Consider the following 25,336-nt stretch of genomic DNA (forward strand, 5'->3'; position numbering starts at 1 on the left):
ACCCCATCCCCCAGGAACCAGCACGGAGCCTGCAGGTAGTAGACACTGACGGAAAGAGTTTGTGAATGAAATCTGGTGAGTTGCCAAAAGCTTCACTTAGTTAATGAAATCAGTAGGGAGATAAATAATTGAATGGAAAAAGTGGGCTCATCAATTTGCAACATAGAAATTTTTACATTTTTTGGTTGGAAAACAAATGAACCAGGATAGAAGTCAGGAATTTATGTCCCCTGTTGTCCAGTTTTAGGTTGGAGAGACTTGCTCTTTTCCCAGAGTGAGAGTTGTTAACTTGATCAACCTACAGCGTCCAACTCAAGACATCTGCTGCGCTATTCTGAGAGAGAGACTGTAGGCTGTGGACGGGTGGAGACAGCGCACCTCACTCTTCCTCCAAGCCCTTCCTATGGATGTTGGGATCCCTCAAGTGTGATCCTGGGGATAGGGATGAAGTAGCAAGGAAAACGGGACTTATTTCTAATCCTTACTTTGGATCAGGAATAAAAGTGGTAAACTTAAAACTGGATGGATGCTGAAAACCATATATCGCCGCCCCCCCCAGGTGAGTGAACAAACAAGACACGGTCTAGTCAGTCAATAGAATAATGCCCAACAAAACAAAGGAACAAACTACAGACCCATGTAACACATAGACAGACCTCAAAAAAACTGCTAAATGAAAGAAGCCAGACACAAAACACTATATAGTGAATTTTTCCATCGATATGCAGCTCCCATATAAGGTGAAACCATAGAAACAAAAGATGGATTGCTGATTACCTGGGGCGACAGGGACAAGTGAGGATCACGTGCATAGGAACAAGGCACTTGCTGGGGGTGATCGAAAGGCTCCATGCTGGATTTTGGTGACCATTGCACAAATGTATAAACTTCCCAACTCACTGAACTGTATGTACACTTAAAATGGGTGAATTTTATGATTTGTAAAGTAGATCTCGAAAAAGCCATCCAAAATTAGACGAATGAATGGAAGAAAGAGGTTTTTTAAAAAATGGTTGAATTCCCAACAATGAAAAAGAATGACAGGCCGATTCTTTGAAAATGAGGAGCTGATTTAAATTAATTTTCTTCATGGAAATTAAAAAGGAATGTGGGCAAGAATGAATGAGAAAGAGGTGTAAAACAGAAAAAAGGAAAGAGCATGAGTTCCATCTTCTATTTCATAGTGGAAATAAAAACAAGCCTGTTTTGTTGTCCCATTAGCGTGGAGTCCAGCTGGTCTCCCAACCCCCAGCTTCACTATCATATACAAAAGATGTTAGCATACATTCTGTTATATTTTTTGCTTAAATAAAAATAACACCTTTGCTCCACCATTTTCCCAGCTGACTCACCCAATAACGGTACCAACAAAATAAATTAAGTCAACTCAGCATCATTTAGCTTTAGTGGCTGCACGAGGGCTCCTTGTTTTTTGATTATTTATTGGTTACTAAACTGAAATATCTGGGAGAAGTCCTGCCTACCAGAATAAAGGCTCGAGTATTTACATCTCCCGACTTTGGGAAACAAGGAATTTTACTTGTCTCCCGTCTTAATGATACATGCCCCATGAGATCACCAAGATCGAGAATGCCAATTCAGAGGTGAAAACTGTAAATTCACTGCATTCCTTAAAAAGTGATTTGTCTTGGGGGCGCCTGGATGGTGCAGTCACTTAAGTGACCGACTCTTGGTTTTGGCTCAGGTCGTGTTCTCAGGGTCATGAGATCGAGTCCCACATTTAGAGTCTGCTTGAGACTCCCTGTCCTGCTCCCTCTGTCCCTCCCCACCCTGCCTCAAATCAATCAATCAATCAATCAATCAATCAATCAATCTTTAAAAAAACAACAGTGATTTGTCTTGACTGGAGTAACTGAAATAACTGAAATAACTCCACTTTAAATTCTCTATCCTTCCCCATTTGAAAACAAATTTCCTACAAATAGGGTTGGCAGACTCTCCACAAGGAGAAAACATGAAACCTACATTGTGATTCACGTCTTGAGTCAGAAAGGCAACAAAATACAGAAAACATACACACTTTGATGGACACAGGAGAGCGCTAATCTCTCATGATCACCCGAAATGATTTCTCTTATTTGAGGCAACTTCAGTCTTAGACTTCAGCATCTTCATATGTTGGAAGACGGTTCTATTTTCCTCCCAGAAAACCATGGAAACACCATCCACAGAGAGCCTTTCTTCAGCCTGGGTTTTAGTAAGATTCAGTTTAAGGTTTAGTCACATGGCCAGAGGTCAAGAACTTGGGGACAATGTCACAAGCTTGGCTAAGCAACACACCATCCTTCCTGTACTGAGATGACCTAACGTGACTGGCTACAGCAGTCACCCCTGTGCTCTGAGCTGCTGGTGATCGCGGATTTATTTTTGTGTGGCCATCTTGTCTCACATGGTCCTGCTTTTGAAAAGCTGTCCAGAGTTAGGGCGGGACTGTAGTTTGCCCATTCTAGCTGGCATTCACCAACACCCAATAAACCTCCTTAGACTCAATGCCATATGGACTAGATAATTTGGGGGGCCCAGGGCAAAATGAGAACGTAGGGCCCCTTGTTCAAAATGTATTAAGAATTTCAAGACCCTGAATGGAGAATCTCACACCAAGTGCAAGTTCCTGGGTGACCTTGTAGTTCACACGCCCATGAGGCTGCTCCCACTCAGTGGCGCCCTGACCGTCCCCATGGGCAGCTCCTCAAATCTGCCCAACTTAGAAAGGCATTTAAGAATTGCCAGAAAGTACACAAGAATCTCCAGGAAAACGGTTCATTTAAAAAAACATGTCAGTAGCTGACTCCAAGCCACCTGCCAGAGCTGAGCACCTGAGCTCACGGAGTGGTTACACTTGACTCTCACCTCTGTTCTCAGACCTGCACGGGCAGGTGGGCCACCATCAAAGGCACCCATGGCCGCTTGATACCGTATGTCTTTGGGACTAATACTGAACTACATTGCACGCTGACAAACAGAAACCTCTCCCAGGGAAGGAGGGCCAGTGTCTTCTTTAACAAAAGCCCCACTGGCCTGGCAGCTTGCAGTTGGGATGCCATTGAAGCATAGGGGGTGGAGGGGTGTCCCTCCCACTGGAAGGGCCCCCTCCTCAGAGGATGCCTTTCATTCCTTCAACAAATATTTACTGAGGCACCACCCTGGGCAGTAGAGACACCAAACGGCCTCAAGGAGCTTGCTACAGTGTGGGGAAGAATGAGGAGAGAATTTTAAATGCTAACATCAGCCGGCGAGGACTCTCCCGGAATTGCAATGTGTTTTTAGAAGGGAAAGTGAGGGCAGGTAGGGCGGTGAGGAGGTCAGGACAGTCTTCCCTGAGGGCACACCTCGGCCCCTGTCTTCTGTCCCCTCTGCTGCCCTCCCTTCCCCCTTCCTCCCAGCCTTCATTCATCCTTCCAAACCCTGCCCGAGACTGTACCATCCCGCTGCCTCCCCCCGAAACCGCGAGATGCCTTTTTCCCTGTCTTCTCACAGCCCCTTCTATCTTCACTGTGAAGTCCACGGTTAAAGGACTTAACCACTGCGTGGTAATCATCACTTACCGCAGGAGTAAATGATGTAAAAGATTAAGCACAGTGCCAAGGCCATATAAGGTCACTAAATGTTTTCCTATGTATATCTGTCTGCCTTCCTACAAGCCTGAATTCCTTAGGAGCCCCAGTGTTTTCTTTTCTTTTTTTTTTTTTTTTTAAAGATTTTATTTATTTATTTGAGAGAGAGAGAATGAGAGAGAGAGAACACATGAGAGGGGATAGGGTCAGAGGACGAAGCAGACTCCCTGCCGAGCAGGGAGCCCGATGCGGGACTCGATCCCGGGACTCCAGGATCATGACCTGAGCCGAAGGCAGTCGCTTAACCAACTGAGCCACCCAGGCGCCCGAGGAGCCCCAGTGTTTTCATCCGGGATCCACAGTGTCCAGCATGTGGACCTGGCTGTGGCAGGTGGGTAATAAATATTCATAACATGAATGACTTGAATGGCTAGTCACATCCACCACACTGTTATAGACAAACACCCAGCTTATGGTGCATTAACACGTTGACCACAGTGTCTGTGGGATGGAGCTGCTACCACACCCAGATCAGGACATCACCATTAACAAAACAGCATCCCCCACAGGCAGGTGGGATGTTTTACTTGCCAAAAAGCCAGCTAATAAAGGAATGTTACCAAGCTGTATTTGATGTGAGACAACTCAATAATTTAACTCGACCTCTCTTCTAGGAATACATGTTGGTCAGAGAGAACAGAACCTACCAGACTCTTGCTGCTCTAGTTATGACGCAGACCCTTAGCCCCTTGCTACACTCCTCTAACACGGAACCTTGCCTACTGAGGATCTGAAGAGGCTGAGTCCCGTAAAGGTATCAACCTTAACACCGGAGCAGGGACTCAAGAGCCAAAGAGTTGGTTTGCTTCATGGGCTAAGCGATCTTGAGCAAATTACTTAACCTCAGTCTCCTCATCTATAAAATGGAGACAATAGGTCCTACTTCATGGGGTCATGGTGAGGATTAGTTGTTTCTGGAACCCTGCCTGGGACATGAGAACCTTAAACGTAGCTAGTTAGCATCATCATCCTCATCGCCTTTGTCCTGCCCCTGGTTTTGTTTGTCCAGAGACACTGTCTTCCTAGCCACCTTGCTGTCACATGGTTCCAGTTCTCCCAGCCCATCAGAATCACCTAGAAAACAAACAAACAAACAAAAAATCGAGGAACCAGAGACTCAATGCACCAGTCCAAGGTGGGCAATTCTAACAGACAGGCAAGGCTGAGAACATGGGTGAGCCTCTGCCCCCGAGACCCTGAGACCAGACTAAAGTGAGGGAGACGCAGCTCCTTGCTCACTGCAGCCTGGTGCTCCCTTCCGCATTATCTGTGGCTGCATCCCCGACTCTGCATCCGACACCAAGGATGCGTGCTAGCTCAGCATGCCCTCCCACGGCCAGCTCCACAGAGGCTCACTCCTTCTTCCTTTGATTTACCTCCCCTTTCCTTCTGTCGTAGCCTGGGGTAGGAACCAAACGGGGAACAGACGCTCCAGGACATGCCATCCGGGGCTTGGAAGGCCAGCTCAGAGCCCAGCTTCCCCGGGGGTGGGCTGTGGCAGGGAGCAAGCAGCCGGCCACCTCGACGTTACCTGTCGCCATCTCCTTCCTCACCCATCTCAGCCAGGGGACAACTTGTTTTGAATGAAATAATTTTCTGGAAAGTTAAAATTTAGAACTAACTTGCCAAAAGATAGAGTGGACAAAACCATTGTTTCTGATGGCAATCTTTCCAGCGTCCTCTGGATTGTCCTGCTTTAGTAAATGGAGTACATCAGATGCCACATCAAGGGCTCAGGACCATGGGTCTGCTGGACATGTGTTCTTGGGTTTCCTACCCTGCCATCGATGGCTCCTTTTCCACCATTTGCTCAGGCAAACAGGTAACCAAGCTTGCTAAGCCAGTCATTTCAGGATTACACTTGCTGTGTGAGTATGTTCAGGGTAAAATCAGATTAAGCCTCGCAAAGTACATAGGCTTTCGAGAATAATTTTTCCCACTGTATACTGCAGATTTGGGGCTGTCTTCCACATGGTTGAATCTGTCCCCAACTGGATACTCTACCATCTCGTAAATGGAATAGGCTTTGGCAGACTTGCTGGTTTAAGCTGAATTAGACAATAAACTCCCCGTGGTCACAGAGTACGCTTTCCTTCTCTACTTTCAGCAGGCTCCACACCGTAATGCCCTGCCCTGCGTCACACGAATTTTCAAGTGCAAATTTCACTGGAATATACTGTAGTACTTCTTATGAGCAGACGCCATTGCACCCTAAGACTTTAATGGCATGATTTCCATTTTCAGAGAAACGTTGGGTCAAGTGATACTGCATATCCACACTTGATAACATGGTTTTATTTGTTCAAGTAATCTCTACACCCAACATGGGGCTTGAACTCCTGACCTCGAGATCAAGAGTCGCGTGCTCTCCTGATTGAGCCGGCCAGGTGGCCCAAAAACATGGTTTTAAAAAGAGCAAGGATACACACACAACACACACACGAGAGGCCTACCCTTCTTCCTTAATATTCTCAAGTATATCTAATAAAACTTGGTTTGCTTGTGCCTGGGCAAAGTCCACAGTTCAGATTTTTTTTTTTTCGTCCACCAACGTCTTACTATAAAGGGGGGGAAAAAAAGCAGTTTATTGGGGTAGTTAGGTACTGGGTTCTCCTCTTTCCCTCTATTACAACAAGGTCTGCCCATGCCAAGGCTTCTTATTTAAGGCAGGAGGTTTGGGTTGGATTATTCTTCAACCCCTAGAGAGGGTGGGACCCTTAAAGAGATGGGTACCTTGAGGACAGTTTGCTAGGATTTGAATTGGCAAATTTCACATGCCTGGCTATTTTGTTCAAATTCCAAAAGATAACCCCAGTGAGAGAAATCCTTATGAGAACAGGAGGTAATGTATCATAAACTGGTGATAAGATAAAAGATATCTATAAGCAGTAGGAGTTAAAGCAACTCTTTATTGGAGACAGTCAAGGCAATGGGCGAGGGAGAGAGATTAGAAAGAACAGAATGGGCATTGGGCTAATCTAGAGAAGGGGTTATTCCAATAGAAGGAAGAAAGTCCAGGAGGGTGGGTGACCAGAGCCAAAAGAGAGGGACTCAAGCAACCGTCCATAAATGATCCCATCAGGAACAGAGAAACAAGGAAGAAACAGAGTCAAGGCAAGCCAGTCCCCAGGGATGACTCATGGCCTGCCCTATTCCATCCCATCCCCAAGACTGTTTAGTGACAGTAGTAAAGAGGAAAGGTAGTGGAAGGGACAGCATGATAAATGGACTCTTCCTTCCCACAAAGTCACTTAGACATCATCCAGCTCAGTTTTCCCTCTAAAATCTTTCCACAGAGATGTTCCCTTCAGCTGAGGAAGCTAACTGAAGGATCTGGAGCTATGGCCGAAAGCCATCCGAACAACCAAGCATGTTTTGCCTTAAAAGTTCATGTAAATGTTGCATGTTATATCATGGCATATCCATGTTCGTTTTATTTTTTTAAATAAAATATACCTTGGATCTTTCAGCAAAACGGATGCTTGGGTGACGTGGGCCTGGATTATCCTGCAGCTCTCCACACTCGCTGGCATACTCCCAAAATGGCCCCACCGTGTCGGTGGCTGAAGAAGCTGGCCTGTACGCTGGCCCCCTCCCTGACCAGGTCAGGAAATGAGGACACAGAGGCCATGCGAGGCTACCTTCCAGTGCCAGGACCAGTGCAGAACCAGAGACAGTCCCTGGTCTCAAGGAGTCCAAGGTCCCACAGAAAGTAAGCAGGTGACCTGGGTTGGGGACCTGGTCCTCCCTTCTGCCATGCTGCTTCTCGTGGTCCCTACAAGGCCCCCCATCTCTGTGGCCCAGCAGAAAGTGTCTAGAGAGGGAGGCCTGGCAGTCTCCAGATTCTGGCCAATGCAATGTTCCTGTGGCCTCCGACAAGGCAGGACACCTTGACTGCCAGCCTGCTAATCCTCTCCCTGCCCAGAGAGGCAGGCAGGGTCGCGTCCCATGGTGTACCCGTTCTTAGGAAACTGCCACTCACTGCTTGCCCAACACCCACAGGACACAACTAGATCCCAGCCTGGTAAACCACATGCTCTAGAAAGGTGCATCCTCTCTGGGGAGCCAAGCCACAGAGAAGCTGTTAAGACCAGACTGTCTTAGAGACAAATCACAGTGCAGCCATTTGAGAAGACAGAAGGGGGGGCAGAGATGAAGTCCCAATTTGGCTAAAATTGGACCCAATATAAATAATTAAAACAATCAGGCACATTTAAAATATTTCTGTGGTCCTCTCTCCCTGTTTCCCCTACTTAAACTTTAACCCCACTCTTCCACCCAGAAACGGAGGCCGAAGGAGGAATTTGGTGACCCCACAAAACTTTCATTATATCATTCGGTCCTAGGTAACTTCTTAAATTTCCACATGATGCGGGGGTTAAGATGTAGAATTTCTGCTCATTTATGTGAAGCTACGGAAGGTCCTTTGACCCTGAAAGAAGATCCAGGGACATTGTGGGAAAGAACGAATCATGCAAGTACATGCAATGCTTTTAAAATTTCTGTCTTATCCTGTAGGCAGCCCCGGTCTGGTTCACCTTTGTACCCTCAGCGCCTGGCCCACGGTAGGCTGGATACAAGGGTTCAGAGAGGGTTCTGGAATTGCGTGGGAGTCTGGAAGAACAGATATACCCGTGCCCCCCCCCCACCCCCCCATGCCCATCTTTCCAGTCTTGGAAGGGAGAAGGGCAGACAAAGGAAGGGACAAGGTGGTTGTACGCCCAGCGTTCCCAGGCATTGGGCTGGGGAGCCGGGGCCTTACCTGAAGTAGGGGCTGGTCCCAGGACAAGTAGTAAAAGGGCCCTCTGGTGTAAGTGAGAAGGCGGGAGAGGCTTGAAATGCCTTCAAGATTGGGAGGGGAGGGTGCTAAGAGGCAAATAAATAACCAGTGAGACCTGGGTGTGGAGCTCACTGGTTGGCCTAGAAACTGGGAATTAATCAGGAAATCCCAGCACACAGACCTGAAGTCAGTTAAGGGAAGCGCTCACAATTCTTTCTGTAGATATGTTAATCTATCCCGCCCAGGGGGTTGTCCCACCCGCCTGGGGGAGTTGAGGCCAGCTGGCTCAGCCAGGCCTTGGGGCTGGGACCACACAAGCAGAAGGCTGTGGAGTGGGCCATATTTGAGTACTTCTTGGTGACATGTCTGCCCTTCATTTCTTTTCTTTTCTTTTTTTTTTCAATTCTTTTCTGTTAATTTAAATGACCGAATTGCCCCTTTGGTTGGGGCTGCCATTGTAAAACCTGGTGAGCGCAAGTTAGTCCTGAGAGATGGGTTTGCTTGGATCCAGGAGTTCCCTGAAGTTCTCAACTGCAGGCAATTCTGCCCCGCCAGGGGACATCTGGCAATGTCTGGAATGTTTTTGGCTGTCACTCCTGGGGTGGGGGGTGGGGGGAGTTCCACTGGTAGAGGCAGAAATGCGGCTAAACATCCTGCAGGGCATAGCATGGCCCCACAACAAAGCATTATTTGGCCCCAAATGTCAACAGCACCCAGTAGAAGAATTTGTCCTAAGGAACGTCAACCTGGAAGGATCTAGCCCGGGTGGGGGGATTTGGCTCAGATAGGCAAATCTGACCCCTGACTCCCTGTGCCCACCTTTCCCTAAGCTACAACACCCATTCGGTGCCAGGTACTCCATCTGCCCCGTGCTAGGAACAATGCAGTTAGAAAGCCCCTGCCATCAATAAGCACCCAGGGCGGTGATTAGGATCAAACCTTAAAGAGCGAATTGCCATTTAACGTCATCGCTTCTGAGAGTGACGTTTTATGAAGGACAGGTGATGGGATGGAGGACGAATGTCAGGAAAACAGAGGCCAGAGGTTGGGGAGATAGGCACAAAGGTGGTGCACATCTGGGGAAGGAAGCCACTCGCCACCGTGGGTCCATGCAACCCGCCCTTCCCCCCAGCAGAAGACAGAAAAAGAGGGGCTCAGAACTGGGCCCCGGAGGAAGGTGCGTTGATAGCGGCGGCATCCTGGGAAGAAGCACTTGGGATGGACAGGCTCTTTAAAATTTCATCAGTCTGGGTTAACCTCTGCCCACAGAGAGGTGACAGCTCACAAGGGAGCTGACGGAGATGGGGAAAAAGACCAAATCTTGCTCCCGGTCAATTCGTTTCACCGGTTCTCATTTCAGAGTTTGTCCGAGAGAAGCACAGTGTCCTTCCAGATAAAACTCTGCCTTTACACGCAGTGATAGACCTGTTCACAAAAACAACAGAAAAGAAAGTCTGCCTCTCCAACCACAGCCTTGGGAGCCATTCAAGCAGCAACCACAGGTGTCCTCAAGCGCAACATCTCAGCAAAGTTCCATCCTTGGTTAAAAATCAGTTTTGAGGTGGCACAGTCGGTTAAGCATCCGATTTTTGGTTTTGGCTCAGGACATGATCTCGGGGTCACGAGATCGAGCCCCACACCGCGCTCAGCACAGTCTGCTTGAGATTGTCTCTCCCTCTGGCCCTCCCGCTCCTGCTCACTCTTGCTCTCTCTTTCAAATCAATCAATCAATCTTAAGAAAAAGTTAGCTTGGAGAATAGTTCGTATTTAATTTGATGTTATGTCCTGCACTGTCATTCAGCTATTTGAACCACAAGACCCTTGCCCTGCCCCACCAGATCACCTCTCTGGCTGAACCAGAACCACCAAGCTCCCTGAAAACCATAGCAGCTTGTCTCCTAGGCTCTGCTGCTGGCGGTTGCCCAAGTTCAAAAACACTCCGTTCTCTTCCGGTCTTTCTGCAGCTCCCAAACACTAGGATGAAAGGGATACAGGGGAAGGTCTGCATGGTAGACGTCTGATCCTTGGGTCAGACATGATCACCGCATGTCTGCTCAGTCCGTGGCACGATGCTGGCCCGGGGCACAGATGGATAAATATAGCAACGGCATGGAGGGGGCAGCCATACACAGTTCAGCAGTCTAGGTTCGCATCTCACCTCTGTTCCTTATTACGAAAGCAGGTGAGTAGCTCACCAATCTTTACTTCCTGCCTTTGTAAAATGGAAAAGATAATAGTTCTACCTGCTTGGTTTGTTATGAGGCTAAAGTGAATTGAGAGCTGTGAGATCTCTGTACTAGACGGGCACACAAGAAGTTCCTCATTAAAGTGGGCCCTTACCATTCTCAGAGAAGCTACATGTTCGCTGGTCCCCTGAGCATCTCTGATGGCTTCGGCAGGTGACCTGCCATCCCCCCAGATCGAGGACTGATCTTCTGCAGGAATTTTAGGGAACAGCTTCAGACTCCTCTGAAGTCCAAAATGTGCCTTTTTTCCTGGAGGAGCCTACATAGAATTAACCATGGACTAGCCGCTAGGTATAACCCAAATTCAGAAGGGAGAGATCTATGCCAGCCAGAGTTATCTGGAACTCTGGAACAGCTTCACGCTGGAGGCAGAAGCTGACCTCTTCAGAGATCAAAATATCGAAGAAGAAGGGGGACTTGCTAAATGTTTTCTCTGAAGGTCGGACAAGCAGAAAGGGTGGTGCTCTGGATGAATGAACTTGGTTATGTTGCCCATGTAATCTCCGTGGTGAAGGTAGAAATCATATGGGGGCAAAACAGTTCTGAGGAGCTTCGTGACATCAGGAAATACAAACAGGATAAGTACTCCAACAAGGTTTTAACATTCTTTATTTTGGCTATTTAGATTTGAGGTGTTGAAACCTACTTGGTTTTGTCAGAAGGAGACATGGACTTGCCATGCGTTTTGGGAATTAGCTCTAAATGACAAGAGGCTCTCTAGCAAACCAGGGGGCATATAATTTTGATGACAGTGGGAATTTCCCTTTTAAAAATGCTATACTTGGGGCGCCTGGGTGGCTCAGATGGTTAAGCGTCTGCCTTTGGCTCAGGTCATGATCCCAGGGTCCTGGGATCGAGTCCCGCATCGGGCTCCCTGCTAGGCTGGGAGCCTGCTTCTCCCTCTGCCTCTGCGTCTCTCTCTCTCTCTGACTCTCATGAATAAATAAATAAAACATTAAAAAATAAATTAAAAAATAAAAATAAAAATGCTATACTTGAAGTCCATCTGGAGGGAGCTATAGTCCCAGGGAAGTCCATAAGTGAGTTGCTATGAGGGAACTTTGAGAGATTAATGCTCAGCTTATGCTTTTCAGAAACAGAACATGTAAGTCTTCTGGACTCTATTCCTCTATGGCTCCAGGGTCAGAAATCCCACCTCTTCCCATTTCATTAATCGACAAATGTTTCCTGACACCAGCCATAAGCTCAACCAGTGCAAAAGATACAAGAAAATTGTAAGATGGACAATGGTCAAACAGCTAACCACTCTTTCCTTCTCCACCCAGCACAATCTATATATAAAATTGTTCAGTGAAAGAAGCATGCAGTGCCATTAGCTAATAAATGCCTCTCTCAAAAATAACCCTCCCTGGTTTAAGGGACTCTCTCCACATTTGTCTCCCTGTTCGTTCCTCAGCTTCTTTAGGAAATAAATAATTTCCTATTTATTGCTATGTCCATGACTTATAATGCCGGCCACATGATAGTCAACGTCATTTGTTGAGGGAATGAATAAAGGGGTGGATGATGGAAGCGTGTATATATATGAATGAATGAAAGGTGACTGAAAAGTAGGATTTAGGATCATAGGATGAAGCAGAAAAAAACCAGAATGGAGTAACAAAGTGAAGACAAAATCGAAAACAAGTAGAAAATCTTTGGTGGAAGAAGAGTGCATTTGAAAAATACAGGAGGCAGGTTAGATAGATCATTCCATGATAATGTTCACCAAAAATTGCTTTTATTTTAAGATCTTTCTCCTTACTCAGTCATTAGATGTATTCTCTCTGAAAAACCCTTCAGATATTTGAAAACTGTAGCTATTTACTCTGCACCCAGTTTTGCTCATAGTTGTGTCCATAGCACTTGGCAGATACAAGAATACAGTGACACAATGATAAAATGAATACTGTTAAAAGAATACAAGATACAATGAATATTGTTAAAAGACAGAGTTCCTGATGTGAGCTTGCCCTTTCCCACAGCCGTAGCAGTGGTCCTCCCTGGTCCATACCACGAAGCCAAATTTCAGAGTACCAACACTTGCTTTCCAAACAGATTCTGTCTTGGACAAAGACTATTGAATTAGAGTTGCCTAGGCTCTGGGTGGTGTTGGGTGATTATTAAGCCAGGCTTGATCACATATGTCTCTCAAAACACGTAGGTATCAAAAACCATTTAGAACTATGAATGCAGAGTCTTCACATGCACGTTAGACCTCCTTTTGAGAATAGAGCAGATTGCACAAAATGTAGTAAGTCGGCCACGTGCTCATCTGAGCTCCCCATAATTTAAAGCTATGGCGATGGTAGGTATCATTAGGATGACGTTGTAGGGACAGGTGGGGTCCCCTCTCCCAGATTTCTTACTTGTTTAAAGTCTGATTTAAGTCTGGCCTTCACTTCAAAAATAACTGGATTAGGTAGGATTCCACCACCTACTCACATCTTTCTCCTATCAATCTGTCTTCTGGTTTACACAAAATTCTGTCCCTGAATCTCTATTCACCAGCACAGAGTATACCTGCCCTATTTCCACACTAAAGACAGGACCTCTCCCCACTTGGGACAAGAATGGAGAACCATGCTGCATCTCCTAGCCCCCACACCCGTTCCCTGGGACAACTTTGCCTTCTTCCCTTTGACTTGCCCATCTCCTCTCCTTCCAACTGTTACATCCTCATCCTGGTCATGTTCTTCTCGGACCAACCGCATCTGGTCTCCCGTCTCCCTCTTGCCTGGCCTCCTGCTCTCAGCTGTGCGCACATCTGCACATGCTGTCACCCCCGTTTGGTGGATCTTTAACTTGGGCACCCAATTCAGAGCCTGCAGACAGTGAGGTCCCAGCCCTGTGGCAACTGACTCCAACTTCTTTGCTGTCACATCTTCTCAGCCTCTTTCCCGGGACCCTGAATTCGCTTTGCATCTACAGCTCCATTGACCTTCCCCAGGTCAAGGATGTTGATTATGTTTTTAACCCCTGCTCAGGGTCCGATGATAGGACAGTATTTATTTATTTATTTCTGGCTGTGCTTCCAAACAATTCTTGCCCTTTGAACTCCATTCCATAAGGCTTTTTTGTTGTGAAATTGCTAGGTCTGGAAACTCCATCACAGACTTTGCCTTACACACTGGCCATCTGCTCTGCAGGGTCACGGGGTAAATCTACATCCTTGAGGACCATTTTCAAGCTAGAAAAACAGTAACTTAGCAAGACTGCTTTCCATGCTCTTTGCAAACATCGAAAGCCTACAGTTCAACTGCCGTGGGTACGAGCATGAGTTTTCAAAGTGAGAGTAATATGCTTTTTAAGGACATTTTTCTGTGCTTTATGCCCTTTAACTAGTTCTCTGGGCTTTAACTCTCTTTGGTTCTAGTTAGTCTTGTGCCATGCTAAGCAGTCCCCATCTTCAGATAACTTTTGTATCTACAATACTTGAGATCTCTTGCACTACAGTAAGTTTTTTAAGTCCCAGATAATAGCATGTTTAGGTAAGGATCTCTGCAAACAGAACCTCATTAAAACCACCCCTTCTTCCTGTTTCCATGCTGAGGGGTTACTCTGAGGTTTCTAAGTAATGCTTTTGGCTTCAGTAGCAGGAAGGCACTATGAGGGCTGAGTGACCTTCAGAAATCTTTATTCAAAATTACGGGTAATTTTAAGATTCAAGGATGAGATGACTACTGATCTGTCTTATAAAGGCTAATTTGTAATTCAGGATCCCGAATTAGGGGAATAGTGTCCATTATTAGATATTTCCTCAGATATACTGAATAAAAGCCTCAGTTCAATTCCAACCTGTTAACAGGCCCATTTAGACTATGCCTTTATAGCAGATGTGTGATTGATTCTAATCATATTTAACTTTGCTTATTACTGGGTAGACGGTACTTTTCTCTCATGCTTTATATTTTTCCTGAAAATCAATTCTCTTTCTGCCCATAGGGGATAGTAAGAAGATTCAGTAGTTTTAACTTAGGACTTTGACTTGTCCCTGTTGTCCCTGCCCACCTACACACACACACACACACACACACACTTTCTCCCTCTTCTTATGATAGTCTTTTCTAACTGCAGATGCTTCACGAATAATCACAGGTGGGTTAATACTTTCCCAATTTTGAAAAAGAGAAGGTCCACGGACCCTCACCTCCATGAGAGCCGATCACATGGGGAATCCGTCTAAGGACGATCACTCATACTTGTTGAACTTAGATTTTGTGCCCAGTAAGTGCAGGCTAGAGCAAAGAACCCTCTTTTGAATATTTAGACGATCAGGCAAACTTGTGAGGCAGATAATAATGTATCTTATCAGTGCTGATTCTCAGACACTCTGAAACTTTTTTCAAGGATCTCACCTCCTTTAAAGAAGTGAGTGCTCGCCCCCCCCCCTTAGCCTGGAACCCCCTCCCCCCCCTTAGTCTGGTTCCAGCATTAATATCACGTCTAGAGAACTGTCCTGGTTTTCTGAAACAGACCAGAACTGAGGACTTGCACAAACACCAAATCATTCCTTCTATAATTCCTAGAGAGGATGGAGAAATTCAGAGGCCAAAAATTAAGTCATGAAGAGGTAATTACAAATGCCCGTTTCCTTGACGACACCCCTCCCCCCAGCCCTCCTGTGATAGGGAAAAACCAAAATGAAAGTGAGGAGGGGTAGCACAAAGCCTCGCTGGATTTTAGCAAGCCGAGGCAATCACCAGCCGGAAGGCAGCAAGCAGGCTCCGACCGAAATACAAATAAATCCACCTATATCGGGGCTGCCTTTTGTGTAGTATTATTTTTGTGGTTGCCATAGAAACGCCAGGGACGGAAGAACGTGTTGCATGACCCAGGAGACCGATCCGTAACAGGAACCTTCTCCCCGGCTTCATCTATTGCGGAGAAAACGCTCTCACCCAAGGGGGGGAGGCCTAAGGGGGAGACTCATCCCAGAACAGCAGCTGTAAATCACCACCTGGAAAGGCACGCTCACCCTGCTGAGCACAAAGAGAGGGCGCAGAGCCCCTCTGCCTTTCAGGCTCTGCGCCCTCCACGTCCCCACTGTCGCCTCACTTCCTTCTCCACCTTCCACTCGTCCTCGTTCTGTACCTACCCCTTCCAGAGGTTTTAGTGAGGTCCAGCCGAGGAGAGGAGAACAGTGACAGAGAGAGACACACAGACATCCGCCACGCCCAGAGGTGAAGTCGCCTGGAAACAGCACGAACAGCACATACCTCCTTTTCTGGCGGCCCCTGCCACATGGGCTTAGAAACCAGAAACTGAGAGGGAGCAGGCTGGGGTGCAGAAATTGCCACTAGTTTATAGGAGCTGTAAGTCAGCCAACACTGGGAAGAAAAAGCGAGACTCCACCCATGGGGTGGACCCTTCGGGGGGAAAAAAAAAAAAGTGGTCCTCAGCTGACGTCTCTCCCCACCCCATGTCACTTCCTTTTAAAGCTACAATTTAGCAGTTACGGGGAGGGAAGACGCGAGCTGGTGTAACATGAGTCACTGCCTTCCCCTTCCAGTTAGTGCGAGGAAGTGCTTCGGTTAGCTTCGCGCTTGAAATCTGTGGCTCGGGAACCTGCCCGATTCAGAAACAAAGCCCGCCAGGTGGCCTTTTCTCTTCCTGCCCGCGGCTCCCCAAACCCTGTTGCATCCCCGGCCCGAAATGGCTCCTCCAGCCTCAGCCCGGACGGACTCCGGCCCCGGCTGCGTGGCGACCTGGAAATCGTCCTAAACCGGCTGGGTTTTAATTCAGCAAGTCTGCGATCGCTTTGTTTTGGAGGATGCCACACTCTGCCATCCACCCCCCCCCACCCCCCCGCAACGCTGTGCTGGGCAGGAGGTTGCTCTCCACCCGGGAGAGCCCCAGAACGCCTTCAAGGAAATAATGCCGAAAACTCAAGTGATCGGAGACGTTAGGAACTGGGAGGAAGAGGCTCTGAGGTCGAGGTGTTCTCTCCCTGCAGAGCAGCCCCAGGATCGATTACCCCTGCACGCGCGGGCACATACACAGGCACACGCAGGCATGCACGTGCACGTGGCATTTACAGGTAGTGTGTTGGAGAGGGTCTGGGCAGACCTTTATAATGAAACAGTGTCATTGCAACTTTAAAAGAGGGCGGGCTGTTGAAACTCCAGAAATGCCAGGTCTCTAACCTTCCCACAACATTATTTCAATCTCCATATAGTTCAGAGGTATGCCCTTCAAATGTCCACCGCTGGAACCATAGTCTCAAATAACATTTGGGTATTTAGGTATGACTCCTGTGTTCACTCCCATTTCTTTAGATGTTTACGATCCACAGGGAAAAATCAAATGCTCACAAGTAACTAGACCACACTGCAAAATTATGAAGACCTACAGATTGCTAAAAGCAAAACAAAACAGTGTGCCATGAGGACAGAGAAGATGGAAGAGTTTTTCAGTTAGGGTGGGGGAAAGGTGGGCATTCGTAATTGAGGAAAGGAGGTTTGGACTGGGTCCTATAGGGTGTGTGGCATGTTGATGGTATGTGGTGGGAGGGAGGGAGATGGGGCGTGGATGCCCTGGAGGATGAAGGACATCAAAGGCATTAAAAAGGAGTCTGAACAGGGATCTGAAGAGAAAACCCATCTGTGGCAATGGCTTATTTTAATATCCAGGTGAAAACTAATTTGAGCATATAGAAATGCTTATAAAAGATGCTTGCAAGACCTTTCTTACAGCCAATGCAATTTTTAAGTGTTGTCATAACTTTTCAAATTATGTTTTAAAATCCATTTATTTCGGGGCATTTGGGTGGTTCAGTCAGTTAAGCAGCCGACTCTTGATTTTGGCTCAGGTCTTGGTCTCAGGGTCCTGGGATGGAACCCTGAGTCTGGCTCCATGCTCAGCTGGGAGTCTGCTTGAGGATTCTTAGCGCACTGCAAACTGTAAGGGGTGAGAACAAGAGGCATGTTCAATCAGCAAGACTGTAAGAAATTAATGCTGATCAGTGGATAAATTTAAAAAGACATAAAAGATATTGGGACGCCTGTGTGGCTCAGTCAGTTAAGCATCTGACTCTTGATAACTCAGGTCTCAATCTCAGGGTTGTGAGTTCAAGCCCCATATTGGGATCCATGCTGGGTGTGGAGCCTACTTTTAATTAATTAATTAAAAGACATGGAAGATGTAAACTGTAACACACCATAAAAAATGATACACAAATAGCCAATAAGCATCAACAACAACAAATATGCAACCTCCCATAAAAATATAAGATGTGGGCACCTGGGTGTCTCAGTCGGTTAAGCGACTGCCTTCGGCTCAGGTCATGATCCTGGAGTCCCGGGATCGAGTCTCGCATTGGGCTCCCTGCTCGGCAGGGAGTCTGCTTCTCCCTCTGACCCTCCTCCCTCTCATGCTCTCTGTCTCTCATTCTCTCTCTCTCAAATAAATAAATAAAATCTTAAAAAAAAAAAAATAATAAGATGTGCTGTCATTTCTTTGCCTTTCCACCAGTCAAGCATTCAAAAAACTAACATACAAGTAAAGAGGATGCCATACGGTGGGCTCTTTCCTCTCTCGCTGTTGACAGTAAATTGGTACATTCTTTTTGGAATTCAATTAAACAAGATCTATCGTGAGGCTTTAAAACAGTCATATTCTTTATGCAATAATTCAACTCCCTAGAATTTATGCTAAGGAAATAAGCAGAGATGACCTCAAAGATTTAGGCACATGTAGATTCATTAGAGTCATTTACGATAGTGAAGACTGGAAACCATTTAAATGTCTGAAGTAGCAGGTTAGTTATATAAATGATATGATACTCATACACTAGAACATACTACATAAATTTAAAACGCTGTATTTGAAAGACATGAGGAAACTTTCACAATATATTAAGTGAAGAGCAAACTAAGCTATGTATAAAACATAAACTCTTCTTTATAATTATACAAATATTTATTACATGGCCTATAACGGATTGGAAAGTGTCCCCCCAAAATTCATGTCCATCCAGAACCTCAGAAGGTGATTTTATTTGGAAACAGGGTCTTTGAGAATGTAATTAGTTAAGATGAGCTCATACTGAATTAGGAGGAGCCCTAAGTCCAATGACTGGAGTTCTTGTAATAAGAGGAGAGGACAGAGAGAAATTTACACAGAGAATGAGACCATGGGATGGCTTGGAGGCAAAGCTTGGAGCCGTGTGTCTACAAGCCAACGAGTGCCAAAGCTCGTATTCTGGCAACGGCCAGAAGCTAGGAGAAAGGCATGGAACAGATTTTCCCTTAGAGCCTCAGAAAGAACCAACCCTGCTGACACCTTAATTTCAGACTCCTGGCCTCCTGAACTGTGAGAGAACAAATTTCTGGTTTTTAAAACCCCTCAGTATATGGTCATTTTTCATGGAAGCCCATGGAGACTCATACGGTGTGCAAAAAAAGTCATTAAACTGTTAATGATTATTCTGGCCTGTGAGGTTGAGGGTGATTCTTATTGTTTCTTTAGATTTTATTGCATTTTGAAAAAAATGTCAACAATGAACATTTATAACTTTTATAAAAGAAAGTGATTGTGGGTAAAAACCCAAAGATTCAAGGTTTCAAAAGTCATAGTGTTCTAGGACGACTTAGGACAGAAGCAAAGAATAATCGATGATGATTAAAACATATTGTATCCTAAAGATTATTTTCAGAACTCTCTGTTAAAGAGGGAATGCTATGTGTTTCAGAAAAGTTTTTTTAGCCTGAATTTTGGTACTTAAGATAATGAATATCATTTATCTAAAATGCTAACTTACAAACCATATATTTAACCGCCACGCTAGATGGTTGAGTTATTAATGGGTATTTCAAACAGCCTGTTCTCTTAACACCTTGTTAGCTGCATGCTGACAATATTTGTGCTTTATTTCGTTTGCCTGATAACAGGATTACAAATATACGTAAATCCATATAAATATATACACACTTTGAAAATTTCCTCAAATTACAAAATATAAACATATCATAGATTTGCAATTATAATCACCTCACTGTAGACAAAGAAAAATGTGTAAATAGTAAAGTCAATTTGATGTTTGGAATCTTTAATCTTATGTTAAATAGTTGTATATTTCAGTCAACTCTAATTGAGCCTTACAAATGTGTCATATATCGTTTGTAATGACCAACAGGCTCTTAAGGCTATGTTGTTATTACTGCAGTCATTTTAAGTACATTCAAATAGCTTTAATGTGAACATTTAACATTTCAGTAACTAACTATTATGGAGGAAAGTGCAGAGGAACGAGTCAGATTTCCTCCTCGATCAATGATGATCATCCTAAGTGATCATTATGTGGAGGCAGGACCCCATGTCCATCAGCTCTTAATGATCTTAACTCGGATTGTGTTTTAAGTCTCTTAAAAATTATTCTCAGTATTCAAGTATCTCCTTTCTCTTCTCGATATCTTCAGGTCCATTCAACGTGGCAGTGATGACTAGAAAGGCTTTCCCTCCTCCTGAATCTGGACAATGAGTAGCTGGAAATCATATGATACAGGAGCAAACTACCACAAGAGGAGGAACTGAATTCAAATCAATGAACTCCCAGCTGATGCAGCAAATTGAAAAAGTTACCAGCTTCATGATCTGATTTGAAGAGATGAGGTAATACAAAGGAATACCGGAATTTAGCACTTGTGTTCTTCATGACCGGGTGAAGAGAGAGCACACTATTTTGAGTGGTATTTAACCCTGGATGATTGTCAACGCTTGCACTTTATAAATTGTGTTATTTAAAAAAAAATTGATAAGCATGGATTACTTTTATAAACAGAATGCAAGCATTTTCATTTTTAAACATAAATACTTATTGTTATTAATTGTGAGATATGCTTCTCTTGATTTGGCAACCATTTAAGCTTATAGCCTAATGACACCTTAGAGGGTAATCTAAGCCAGGTGTGGTTGTGGACCATCCGCATGGCCATCACCTGGGAGCGTGTTAGAGACGCAGTCTCCGGCCCCACCCCAGACCTCGTGAATCAGAAACTACATTTTAATGATATCTCCAGGAGCCTCATATGCACATTAAAGATGGAGAAGTACTTGTTTTAGTCCACATCTCTCATTTTACAGACAATCTCTCATATCCGAGTCCAGGAAGGCTGGGTCCGCTTGTCCTGAGTTACACAATAAACACAAAGAACAGGAAGCAGCTAAAGCCAAGGCTCCGTTTTTAATGATTCCCACCTCAAAATTCTTTCCACTGCCTTCCTTAGGCTTCCGGATGAAAAGCCGGTCTGAAAGAAACTCCATTGGCATAAAAATGCTAAAAAGAGAATCTTTACTTAAACTCATGTTCGTTATTCTAACCATAGTTATTAAAAGCCCATCTATACTCCATGCATTTGAGTTTATACATAGTTTTACCCAAAGAAAGTTAGTCTTGGAATACTGGACCAAGGCTGGCAAAAAGCATGTGACATCTTTTCTCCACGATCACTCATTTTGTCTTGGTTGCAAGCCAAAGCCATTGCTAGTTCAACAAAACTTAGCTTCGTGACTGATTTCCAAGAGGCTGTAAAAAAGAAAATGGTCTCCATGGGCCTCCTTGTTTTGCCCTCGCCATTTTCCAATCTACTTGCTCCTTACCCGGCAGCCTGTGCAAAATAAAAATAAAGCATATGGTTTCCCCCTCTCTCATTCTCTGGCTTTGGGTGCCACGACAGTCCCCTATATAATAAGTTTCCTCATTAAGCTAGCTTTGTTACTTGCAACAAAGGGTCCTAATTCTTTTCATTTTTTATTATTTTATTTATTTTATTTTTCAGAGAGGGAGAAAGGGGAGAAGAGAGGGAGAGAGAATCTTAAGCAGGCTCCATGCCCAGCACGGAGCCCGCTGTGGGGCTCCATCTCATGACCCTGAGATCACGACCTGAACCGAAATCAAGAGTCAGGCACTCCACTGACTAAGCCACCCAAGTACCCGAAAGGGTCCTAAATCTTCATGTAAGTTTTTAGAGCCTCAGATTTCTCATTCCTAAAATGCATGGTATGGTGGTTTAAATGAGATAGTAGATGGGAAGCACCTGAAATAGTGTAGAACCTCAAAAAATGATCATTTTTGTCTCCTCTCCTCAACCCATCCATTAAAGGAAAGAAAGACAACTCACAGACCTTTGTTTTAGTTGGCATCTCTCTCCTAACTCCCAGACACATTTACCCGATAACCTGATGAACGTCTTCACGGACAAACCCTACCTGTGTCCCAAGTTGAGTAAGTCCCAGGAGGATCTCTGGCCCCAGCCCTGCCCGAGCTCTGCAGTGCTCACACACGTCTCTGGTTCCCTGTGTTGGTGAGTGGTGATTTCAGAGTTCCCCTTGAGTCTTCCTCTTCCTCGCGCATCTCCTCCTCCCCACGTGGTGCTGATAATTCTCTCTCAAAGCCACCTGTGAGCAGACTCTCCTCCCACCGGCTCTGCTGCTGGTGCAGGTCGCTGCAGCATCCTCCTCACAGTTGACCTCAGGAACCTCTTCTTCAACTCTGTAAATACATTTAAGGAAAAGTTTTAACTCTCCATAAAATCACCTCCTTCATTTTCATGTATACTGTGTTCTTTCCCAGTCTCTGCTCACTTGCATGCAGATTTTATTTGTCTATAATCGTAGTAGTGTAGAAAATGTCATCATATTTTTATGTCACACATCCTAAAGATTTCCTCACCAGGATTTTCGGAAGCATCTTCTTACTGCTTTCCTAATTATCTACCTACTTAGTATACGACAGTTTTCATAACTGTTCTCCTGTGGGATATTGCCTGCTTCCTGCTTTCCCTTACTGTGGACCATTCCTTGCTTCCACTTATTGGGCAGTAAGCACTTTGTATCAGATGCCCCCTTTCCCCTATTTTGTAAATGAGGAAGCTGAAGCTGAGCCGGGTGACGTCCCTTCCTCAAGGTAACATAGCTGGTAAATAGCAAAGGCAGGACCCCCTCTCAAGTGCGCCTAACCCAAAAGACCATATTCTTGACCTCTTTAATGTACCGCCATTACCACAAACAAGGTTTTCTCCTTTGGGGTGATGCCCTAAGAGAGTCTCAGAAGAAGTGGGTTTTGTGACTTGCTCACGCATCACTGCATACATTAACCTGTTGCTGCTCGTCACCACCTCACTATTGTTTGTTAATCTCTTCATGATGTTTTGCAAGTTTCACAGTCTTAAATAATACCAACTTTAATTTTTGTGCCTTGCATGGGAAGCGTTTGCTTTACTTACTCTTACCATTTGCAAGTATTTTTCGGTGAGACCCATTCTTAAGTATTGACTCTTTATGCCTCGGGCTTGGTATTTAGCATTTGCACGTGAACTGTAATTTGTTGGTCTGTTTCTTCTATGATCTCACCTGCTTCAGCACTCAATTTTGGTTTCTACTCCCTGGCCTATTATTCCATATTTCAGGTCTTATTTTGAGTTCCTCCTGTGTGTGTGGAGTAAGCGGTTTAAGATGATGAGCAAATTGCCGTCCTGTCCTGACACTTATTAAATAAATCTTCTCTTGTTTGTGGAGTGTACTGACATAGGAAGAGTGCTTTTGGAGAAAGCAGATGTGGGTGAGGAGCCTGGCTGAGGAGATCAGTCCTGTTGGAGTTGGGGATGGCTTTTCCCAAGGGGGGGTGCCCACTCTCCTCTGCTCCCCCTGTGGGGCTCAGCGATGTGGGACAGAGGGAGAGACTGAAGCATCCCCTGCCTCATCCCAAGCCCCTCCCCCCGCCACCACGTCGCACCCACAGGGCAACCCTGTCTAGAGGACTTGAGTCTCTGTTCCAGTTGAAGCTGCAGAACACACGAACGCCCACCAGCCATCTCCCGGAGGACCTCGGGCGGCCCAAGGTAATGGATTTTGCCCGTCATGAGCGGCAGTCTTGGAACAGTTGGCTGGATGTCTTAACAACCAACATCTGGCTAAATTGTGAAATAAATGCTTGCAAGCCAATTCTACAGTTGAGCCTTGGGGGAAAAGAGATGAATCAAGGGCTTCAAACATTCTATTGAGGAAGAAAATACACCCTTCCTTTACCCCACCCCCCTTACTATCCACCACTCCCTCCCCCCATCCTTTCTTTGTAATCTTAGCACTGTCTGTGTCATTTTTATAGACTATTTTTCAAAATAGTTGTGTCAGGATTGGAGGGAGAGCAAATTTAACCACATGATAAAATCACTGATGGGACAATGAAGAAATCAGTTACTAAGAAGTAAAAAGTGTAAAGATTGGAAAAAAAGAAATAAAAGTCCCATTATTTGCAATGACATGTCTGTATAAATAAAATTCCAAAAGAATCTACAGATAATGTATTAGCATTAATAAGTGAGTTTGGCAGGTCACCGGGCTGCCCTCGGTGGTATCTAGGCGTGAGTGCCAGGTTGTATTTTGCAAAGATGCCCCTGGCAATCTCTGCCACCCCTTCCCCTGTGCTCTTCTGTACTGTAAGTTACCACTCGCTCATCAAGAGATGGGGTTCCCTTCCCCTCCCCTGGTATCTGGGCGGCCCTCGGACTTGACTGTAACTGATAGAATGTAGTAGAAATGATGCCATGGAACTCCCAGGACTCGTTCAGAAAAGTCTTTTCAGCGGAGGCCCGGGACATCTTGGAGCAGAAGGGAGTCCTTCTCATTGTCCCTCGTCTGGCTCATCCACACACGCTATGAGCATAATAGAATGGTGGTTATTTCACAACACTGAGCTTAGGGGAGTTTGTCACACAGCTGCTAAACATACACCTGTAATGGACAATTAGAAAAAAATGAAATTTAAAAAATGAAAATATTTACAATAGCATCAAAAAACTCAAGTACCTAAGAAAGAATCTAATGAAAGATGTGTAAGACCTTTACATAAGAAACCGTAAAGCTCTACTAAGAGAAGTGAAAGATTTAAATCAATTGAAGAATATTGACACAAATTCAAATATTCAAGTCAAGGTGTAAATTTTCCCTAAACTGATCTATAGTTTTGATGCAATCCATTTAAACCCAGCAGATGTGTAAGTTGATTCTAACATTTGCATGGAAATGTAAAAAGCCAAGCAGAACAAGGACGGAGGGACCTACCATTTCAGATCCAAGAGCTATGGGTGTGTATTATAAAGCGACACTGATTAAGACAGTGCAAGCATAAATAATAGACCAATGGAACAGAACAGAAAGCCCAGAAATAGACCTATGTATTTATGGGCACTTGATTTATTTTTTTATTTTTTATTTTTTAACAAAGAAACATAACTTTATTTTCTTAATATTCATTTTTGACTATAAATCTTCTTTTTAAAAATTTTTTGTTGTTATATTAATCCCCATACATCACATCATTAGTTTTAGATGTAGTGTTCCATGATTCATTGTTTGTGCATAACACCCAGTGCTCCATGCAGAACGTGCCCTCTTTAATACCCATCACCAGGCTAACCCATCCCCCCACCCCCCTCCCCTCTAGAACCCTCAGTTTGTTTTTCAGAGTCCATCGTCTCTCATGGTTCGTCTACCCGTCCGTGGGCACTTGATTTATGATGATGGTGGCACTACAGGACAGTTGGGAGGGAATAGTTAGAGAAGGAAAGAAAGAAAGGAAGGAAGGAAGGAAGGAAGGAAGGAAGGAAGGAAGGAAGGAAGGAAGGAAGGAAGAAAGAAAGAAAGAAAGAAAGAAAGAAAGAAAGAAAGAAAGAAAG

The 25,336-nt window shown here is 45.0% G+C and overlaps 1 protein-coding gene across 2 annotated transcripts in view; it reads right to left on the bottom strand.

Moving 5' to 3' along the window:
- The window catches only part of LOC118001819 (1-acyl-sn-glycerol-3-phosphate acyltransferase delta), a 119,672-nt gene extending 103,618 nt beyond the window's left edge, over window positions 1-16,054 (bottom strand). The window contains exon 1 of one of the 2 annotated variants that reach the window (XM_034991958.1): window positions 15,881-16,054. The gene's annotated coding sequence lies outside the window, so the exon portion shown is untranslated. Of the gene's footprint in view, window positions 1-15,759 lie in introns of both variants that reach the window. The other variant, XM_034991957.1, reaches the window with a different exon arrangement.
- Window positions 16,055-25,336: the final 9,282 nt, after the last annotated feature.

This window comes from Mirounga leonina, unplaced genomic scaffold, assembly GCF_011800145.1.
Source record: "Mirounga leonina isolate KUSES-001 unplaced genomic scaffold, KU_Mleo_1.0 Mir_54, whole genome shotgun sequence".
NCBI classification, from domain to species: Eukaryota; Metazoa; Chordata; class Mammalia; order Carnivora; family Phocidae; genus Mirounga; species Mirounga leonina.